We start from the raw sequence: 9247 nt of genomic DNA on the forward strand, positions 1-9247 counted from the left end.
ATTTTATAATCCATGACTTTTGTGAAATCACTTTTATAGGTTAAAACATTCAGTAATGCTTTCATAATATCGCCCCATCCATTTTTTTTTTTTTTTATAATTAGAGAAGGTGTTTTATGTACTTTTCAAGCTAAGTTACTTATCCATTGCAGTTGTTACCACTACATTAAATCTCGAGTTTCAGACATCAAAGGGACAAGTCACCTGGCGGTTTCGATCGCTGTCAACGTACAGCAGGGGCCGATCAGATAGAGCTTCCTGATGGTTTTTTTTTTTTGTTGTTGTTGTTTACCCCATGATGAACAAAAGTTAACCTCGAATTCCATTCTTGCTATTTTCATTTGTTGTTTGGTAAAAAGGAGGAAGCATGAAGTTAACTCGCCATGAAAAGGCAACAACAACAACAACAACAACAACAACAACAACAACCATACACATTGTCAATCTACAAAAGAATAAGGCCTTGATGAAAGAGCAGAGCGTGTCATGGAGGTCAGAGCGGAGTACCTTAGAGGTTCCTCAGCAGCAGGCAGGGCGTTAACACCGGGACCTCCCCATTTGTAGGCGCACACCAGCTGTGGCGAGACTTGTCAATTTCATAAAATGAGATCCCAAAGCAGACATCTCAATGTTATCTACTCATTCTTCCACTCCATTGAATTTGCCTGCAGGGAACACTTTGACCATATTTCCTAACACCCTTCCTACAAAGTGTCAGATCAAGAAGGTTGTTGCGATGGTGTCAATAGCAAGTAAGTGTCACGTTTCTGTGCAGATCAATTCTGTGATAGGTATTTTATGCATTTTTTAAAAATCGACTGCATTGACTTTTGGAACATTTGCTTGGCATCGACCGGCCACGGAAGTAGTAGGGGGGACGGGAACTGATGCGTATCAACACAGTGCGCAACCGGAAGTCTGATAATCCGGAACATCTTGTGCCGGATAATATGCAGAAAAGAGCTGCCAAACCAAAAATAAAAAAAATTCAGGCTTGGCAGCATTATCGTACTTCTATTTTTAGTTTTGCGTTTTCCACTGCTGTCTTATTTTAAAAGAAGAGGAAAATAATTTTGACCCTGCTTGTGCTATCAAGTTGACCTCTCACCTCTGCGAAGTCTGTATGGAGACGGATTCAACCCCCAAGACGTGCGAAACCGTACGTCGACTTCAGTTCACATTGCACTCAAGTTAAAGTCGTGGTCGGTATGTGAACTTTCAAGACTTTTTAAAAAGCATCCACGTGTGCAGACGCGTCTACACGCGCGCGGAATGCAATGGCAAGATAGATCGTGAGGCACAATCCAGATGGATTCTCCAACGGTTTTGCACGTGCAAAATAATTGCACCAAGGTTTGGGATATTAGTTCATGTCTAAACTTTTATGAGTGATATATATTTAATTTGTCCGCCTTTTCACTGACCCATGAGTCCGTGTCCTGAATGCACTTACCTCAGTTTGGTCTACCTACATTCCGATTTGTTTCATATCTCCAATCTTGTCGTCTTCGTGGTCGCGAAGTTCATGTGAAAAATTTTTATTTTTGTATATTTTTAACAACGGCTTGTTCCTTCATAGCTCTTTTATACCTCTCTTTTTTTTCTTTTTTATAGCTCTTTTTTTCATTCCTTTCTTTTCATAACATCTTTAAACTGTCGACGTACCACGTGAGGCACTTCTTTTCTGCCCACGCAAAAGGAGAGAGCAATGCGTCGATGTTGTCATGACTGATAAATCTTCGCCAAGCTCTATCACCAGCACAATCTCATCCTTCAATCTCTTCACCAACTCAGAGGTGAAAAGCAGCGGAGATCGTGTTTCCAGGTGTTGCTTTTAAAGTTAAAGGTGAGATTGGATGTGATGGAAGATAACAGGCTGTCTTCGGTGGTTCCTCTGCATGCACCCATTGACAGGCCAAATAAAGGGCACAGTGTAACGGAGTTCGTACAGGACCCATAAAGTTAACATTGTTCAGTTAGGCTGGTGGAAAATGGGTGCTTAAAGTTTTATATTGATTTGGTAGAATAATGATGGCAATTTTCCTTCACACCGTGACTCATTTTACAAAACATCCAAATATAGGTTTGCAAAGTTCATGCATCATGGCCGCTTGCGGTTATCTCATCTGTTTATAACGAACGTGGCACGAGTGCCGTCAGTTAGATGGCAATAAAAACTTTGTGAGCCATGGATGTTGCAAGGCTGTCACGTGACATTTCCTCTAGTTAATTTCGAATGCTGTAAAAGTAATAGCTTGCCACTCACCAGCCCTTCTTTCTTCCTCTCTATTTTCGTAATTTTCTTCGAGTCGATGTTTCCCCGGCCTGAGGTTTCCAGTCGCTCATACAACCAAGTTTCTAGACTTCTTAATCGCTTGTTAAGATGTTACTTGTTATGATATGAACCAGAGTGAGGCTTGAGGTTTTGCCATCATTTTCTAACAACTTATTTCTCGTGGAAAATAAAGCGACTTTAACGTGTTAGTTGAAAAATATGAAAACAGGACGTGTTTGGGACACACGCTCTGAAAGCATTTACAAAAAACTGACAATCAAATGATTGAGAAAATGTATTCGTTCATGTTTCATTAATTTTTTTAGTACTTTTAAAATGAAAGTTGTTAACATAATTGGTCTTATGGAATTTGCACGACTTTGAAATGATGAGCGACAGATGTGCAGGAAATAAGCGAACCCTCGACTCCAAAAGTAAACTGGTTAAACCTGCGCCACATGTGGCTGATTGTTGTAATAATCCCCTTTTATGAAGTGGTAAGAACCTACGAGGTAGCTATTATTCTCAAGTTTACTGTGATTTCATCACAAAAAGGAACATTAAGAGAGTGTCACGCATGGGTGCGCCAATGCCTGTGCAAATAGGTTGTTGTTTTTTTTTTCAAAAGAAGTATCAATTACTGCATTCAATTGTGTGACGTGGGACAAGTAGACGAGGAGGTGCTGGTGTCGGAGCCAGCATAGTCTGGGTGCAGCCTTCAAGTTTTCGATATACTTTCAACCACAGAGCATTTTTTTGTTTTTGTACGCAGCTAAATGTTCGCAAAGACAGCTATCCAGACTCTCAACAGCCTTTTTATTTATTTATAGGTGTCGAATGGTCGATAGGACAAACCTGGACGAGAACTGTTCATTTCCGTAACCACTTAAACGAATTTCCTGCGAGGAGACCTCACCCAGACCTGAGAAACCTGTGCAGCTTTTTTTCCCCCTTTTTTTTTTTAATTTAAAAAAATCCCAACCGCTAACAGACGTACGCAAAGTTAACTGCTTAGAAGTTGTATTCAGGGAAGGAACGGCAATTTTAAACACGAAATAGTACATTTATGTCAGCATAAATATCAGTGAATCATTTTAAAGAAATAAACATGGCAGAGAGGAGTGTTTTTATTTCATTTCTTGCTTTCAGTTTCCATATCTTGTAAAATTCGTTGTGATTTCCTGTTGCCTTTAGAGCAATATGAGATCACACGATCTATACCTTCAGGCATCGATTGACGAGTGATGCAAAAACATTCCAAAATAGCGATTTATGTTTTTGAGTTGTGTTTAAGACTGATTAGTGCAGGGGGGGCTGCCATGCTGCGGCTGCGAATGGTAGAGTGAACCAAAGAATGTTGCGGTTCCTTGAGGACGACCATGTCCACCGCCATGACGTGAATCAGAAGCGCGGATGCGTCCAGGGTCATCATCCAGCAGTGGGCGATGGCGGCCACACACCGTTAGCTGTGGAGAGACAGACACACAATCGCCTCTTGGAGCGACAAGCCACACAATGGTACAGTTGGCGGGCTTTGTTCGCGCGTGTGCAGTAATTGCCAGCCACTTCGTTCGCTCGCGACAAATGAGAGTGCAGCGCCATTGCTCGCTCGATGCACGTTCGATTCTCTTCGGGGTTCAGCGGCTGTGAAATGACGTACGCTGCATGGCGGACGATGAACACCGTGCGTGTGAAAGAGAGAGAGGAGGAGTGATTGAGTGGGTATGCGCGCGCGAGGGGTAGGGGTCAGATTGGTATCTGTGGTATTTAATGCAACCACTTTAATGGAACAATGAGAGGATGGACACTTGGGGCTTGTTGAACAGAAGATGAAAGTGTGTTACAGCTATAGAAGAGAGCAGGTGCGCTTGTCAAGATAGGTAAGACCTCTAACTGTTAACTCACCACGGCAGGCTTGCAATGTGGAATTTTTTTTTCTTAAACTTAGGGGTTTTTTTTAAAGTAGGGATCTCCTCATAATTTTTATATTATACAAGTGTTATTATGTGTGTTTGCTTCTATGTATGAGGATACACTAATTCTCCAAGACACAGTCTGACATTCCTACAGTCGTGTACACAATTTCTTCTCAGTGTTTAGTTTGAAAATAAAGCACTATTTTAAAGGTAAACGCATAAAGATAATTCTGAAAAAAAATCCATTCTAAAAAAAAAAAAAGAGTAAGAAAAAAGACACACAAAAACAGACTACACATGGGTCTGAACTTTGAAAGCGTTGTAAGTGGTTCGCGCCCTCTGGCAGCACAGTTTCTTTCCTCCGATTTGACGATTGCTACACTTTACATTCAAGAATGTATTCGAACCAAATGGGTGGAAAACTATTCAGTTTACACTTAACTCTATCTACAAGGGTCAAATTGGGCTTTTCGTCCGGTTGTTATCTTCTTGGAGGACGTTAACGTTGATTTCAATGATCCGTGCAGTTTCGGTCCCAGCTATGTATGAATCATACAATTTTTTTAACGCTTTATCACTCCATTTTTGCGCTTTAACATTTACATTCACAAACATAAAAGTGGAAAATTATGCTGTAGCACGTACAGTAAATCTCGAGTAGAGGATTCAGGTTTTGTCAAAAACAGAACTTCTTACCGAAAACCTTTTCATTATCAGCGACTTTGCTTTCATTTGAGCAGACAAGTTGTCTTACGTCATCTGTACCTGTACCACTGGGATTTTATGATGACCAGCATTTTTATTTCTGAGAAAAAAACTCGACCAATGAATATTAATTACTTTCTTCATAAACGATTGTGCGGACGTTTTATTTAGAAAAAAAATTGCTGATTGACTTTTTAGAATTCTTAGTCAAGGCAACTTGATAATTTATTCTTAACCTAGGGGTGAAATTTAGAACTAATGATATGTCGACAGCAAAGTGGGAAGAAAGTATTTAAGAATTTACAGACATTTGATACAAAGTGAAAAAAAAGAGACACAGGGGAGAGAGAAACTACTGGAAGCTTCCTAATTAAAAACTGTGTAGACTCGAGAACACTCTTCTTCAGTACCTCAAGCAAAGTTCCAAACATACGGTCCACGAAGAAGATGAAAAGCCGCGCGATCAGAGACGACAACGACGAACACGGGAACCTTAGCCCTTAACCCGGGTCTCGGCGCTGATTTGCTTTGGTCTTCCTCTCGGTAAACTCTCGTAACAAAGCTAATTGCGGTTTTTGCGGACCGAAACAGCGTCTGGGAGATAAAATGGATCGCAGGATAACCCTCCTACTAAGAGGTTGATGAGAAGGCTTCTTTTTGCCCGGGACTCACAGCAAGGCAGTGGACAGGCAAGATGACTAGGGATGTTTTGTCCACATGTTTGAGGCTCTCACCTTGGCTATTCGTCATCTGGTCCACCAAGAAGACGAAGAGTCAGTGATCAGAGCATACAGGAAGTCATCGCGCAGCACGCAGCTCTGTGTTTACTCGCGTAAAAAAAAAATAATTCCAGACTGTGTGAATATTTGATGATAAATGATAAATTCTGATGCATCTGAGCAATGACAAGGAAGATAAAGCAAAAAAAAAAAAAAAAAAAAAAAGCAATTTTTCTGTGGACATACTTTCTCCATGCAGTATCTTTGTGCTTACCTTTCTCTCTTCTTTACATCAGTGAACGTGCTTTGGGATTTTCTCTCTCTCTGAATGTTGTGTGTGGGAGGGAGAGTGGGAGAGGTATAGTGTGTGTGTGTGCGCGTGCTCGCGCGTGTTGCAGATAGAGTAACAGTGTGTGTGTGAGAGGAAGAGAGAGAATGGGAGAGAGCCTGACGTATTTCACACGTCGTTAGACCAGGGCCCAAGAGCATCTTGATGGAAAAAAGGGAACGTTCTTTCGCTTAATCTTTTTTTCCCCCCTCGTTAATCCCGAGAAGCCTTGTCGTTTGAAGAACTCGGCGCGCGTTGCGTACGAGCCGTGACCTCTAGAGACGCAGTAAAGTTCTCCAACACACTGACCCTCGCCAGCCTGCATGTCAGACCGTCAGGCCTGGCGCTCCAGGCCGGGGCTACATATAAATCTGTTGATTTTTCGCAGTCTATGGCTTCGGAAAAGGTGGGGTGGGGAAGATGCGAAGCTTGGCGAAGAACTCGCAACAGCTGAAGAGAGGGTTAGGTCGGGATGAGGGGGTGGAAGTGGTGGTGGTGGTAGTGGTGGGGTTGTACGTGTGGGCCGCTGGTGAAAGTCGTTGGAGCTAACAGCGTTTTCGACTTCAACAACACTTCCATCGCCGGGTTCCCCCCACCCGACAAATTCCTGTACCCCCTTTCCCTCCTTTCATCCCCCGCTCCCCTTAGCGGGGGCCTTTGGATCCGCTTACACCTATCTCTGTCGCTGTCACTGCAGTGCTGATAAAATTTCTATGGCAAACACAAGTTGGGTGCTCGTGATCAACTTACTGCACGTGTTGCTAAAGACTTACCTCTCTCCCTTTTCTCGCCACCCGACGGTCTGGGCCTGGCGGAGGTCGTTTCCGCGAGGCAGCTGAAAGTGTATTTGTTTTACCGATAATGACGTCGCATGAAATTGTTAAATGGGGGGCTAGTGCCGAGCTGAGAGTCGGCGAATATGCAGTTACCGGGGCAGTTTGCCTTATTCCCCTCACAGAAGTTTATTTACAGTCGACCCCGCGAAAAACTTTGACATCACTTTTTGGGTGTGAAAGTTGTGTTTGTGGGCACCCATACGCAGAGGTCGCGAGCAGAGTTTGTTTTGTGTTTAGCAGTGGTTGAGGGGTAAGAAGAAAAGAAAGAGATTTAAAAAAAAAAAAAAGAAGAAGAAAAGAGATGGGAAGAAGATGGGTGAGCTTATACAGCATACGTAAGTGGCTGGGTGTGTGGACTGTGCTTGAAAAATAGACTGGAACTGGGTAGGGTAAGGAGGAGAAGAGTTAACGCGGACGGATAAGACAACCCACTTTTGCCATAGATCTTCTGTGCTTTTCCTTTGGCATTCAAATACATGTGATCACCACCACCCCAATCCCACACACATCAACCTGGCCTTTCCTTCCCAGACCATGACAGATCACACTTGTCACTTGAACCACGAGGTACTAATATTTTATTTAGTTTAGAAAAAGTGGGGGAAAGGTTTTTTAAAGGGGGTGAGATATTACCAAAATGTGAAAAAATTGCCAGCACGCTGTCAGAGATGTAACACGGCGCGGAGCAGGAGGAATTAACCCCGGTGTTGGACGAAAGACAAGAAATTGCTCTGCAACCGTATGTCGACCTCTTTTGCATCTTTCAAGAGCACCCACGGGGTGTGCACTGAGGGGGCCATCGAGGACCTCAGGCCATACTGGTGTATGAGAAAAAAAAAAGTTTGAGAGTACTTGCACAAAGTTAACCTCGTGTATGAGCCAGTTCGCTATCTCCGATCTTGCCCTCTTGTCTCCTTGCTCCAGAGGACATCAACAAAAAACATTTTGTGGGGAGAGCATCCCAGATTGCAGCTTGTGTGCTGTGGAACGTTGTACCTGCTGCGCTGAGGCATGCAGAGTCTGCTGCAGCAGTCGTCTGAACACTCAGCTATTTATCATCTAAACCGTCAATCGTCAACTCATCGGGCGCCGCCCTCTCTTTCCTGTTCTCACTATGCCCCCCTTTTTGCTTTTACTCCTCCGCTGGAAAATGTGCCTGTATCTAACTCTCGTTATTACTATGTCCAGTCGTTTTGGTTATCCTTCTTTTTCTCTGTGTGCAACGAGCGTCTTTGTGATGACTACTTGCGTGTTCATCATCATCATCATCATCATCATCATCATCATCATCATCGGATCAGCTTTTACAATTCACGCGATTGTGCCATGTCACACACGGGTATTACGTGACATAAATTTTATTCCAGGTAATGGTTTCATGTCATACGATGGCCCTGTATGCACTGTGACAATCTTCTGGCAAAGGTCGGCAGCAACACGCCGGAGGAGTCACGTGAAGGTCCTTAAAATGTTTTCTTGCACTGATGACTAGCAGTTCAGGGTGAGCAGCCTTCAACCCAAGCTGTCACGTGCTTACTCGAGGTAAGAGACCTCGATGGTGGGACCCGCATCGTCTTCATGTAGGGAATGGCTGCATACCCGTTCTCACCATCTCTTTCAAGTCTTGTTGACAAATTCCCAAGCACTTCAATGGCCTGGATCCAGGCTACAGGTTCATCCTTTAGTCGTTGGCGAATTTATAGTTAAATAAATATTTTAGAACAGATTATTTTGATTAAAAGAAAACCCGTCTTCACGTTCAGAATTCGATCAACATTTGGTTCTCAGACAAAGCACATAATCGCCTGTTGCAGTATCACGTGACCTTCGACAGTCCACACAAGTTCGGAGTCTTCGTTAACAAAAATTTGAAAGACATGGTTACTACTACAGAATCCGATCTAGAACCCGAAACTAGCAATTTTTGGCATTTTCGTGTATAATTTTACCTGTCGTGAACATACGACATACGATTGGTTTTTGTGACACAGGGGTCCTGTACACTCGTCCCTCGATCCTTCCCCTCGTCCCACGTGCTCCGATAGGATTTTAATTACTCGGGACCGCTTTGACAGGGTCTTCTCCGACTCGCTCATCACGTGCAGATGTTATTGGGCGAGAACTTGCCCACGGCTTTCGCAACACGGCGAAAATGCACGTGTTTAAGAGCTGAAAAATGCCATCAAAGCCTCCTTTGCCTGGGTCATCAGTCCTCAGTTTCACCAATATGCGGAAAAATGTAAGTAATTTTTTTTTCTGGGGTGAGAGGTGAGGAGAGGGATGGAGAAGAGGGAAAGGCAGGGAGATAACCAAGCCAGTGATGATCGTACCTAAATTCACTCATAAGTATTTCAAAGTCGATCTGTTAGTAGCAGCAGCAGAAACACAGCTCAGTATGCGTAGACTCAACTCTCCCATCTTCCTGTTGCGCATGCGCATTTCCCTAACAAATGCGAGCCGCGCATTAT

This window comes from Pomacea canaliculata, linkage group LG2, assembly GCF_003073045.1.
Source record: "Pomacea canaliculata isolate SZHN2017 linkage group LG2, ASM307304v1, whole genome shotgun sequence".
Classification (NCBI taxonomy): Eukaryota; Metazoa; Mollusca; class Gastropoda; order Architaenioglossa; family Ampullariidae; genus Pomacea; species Pomacea canaliculata.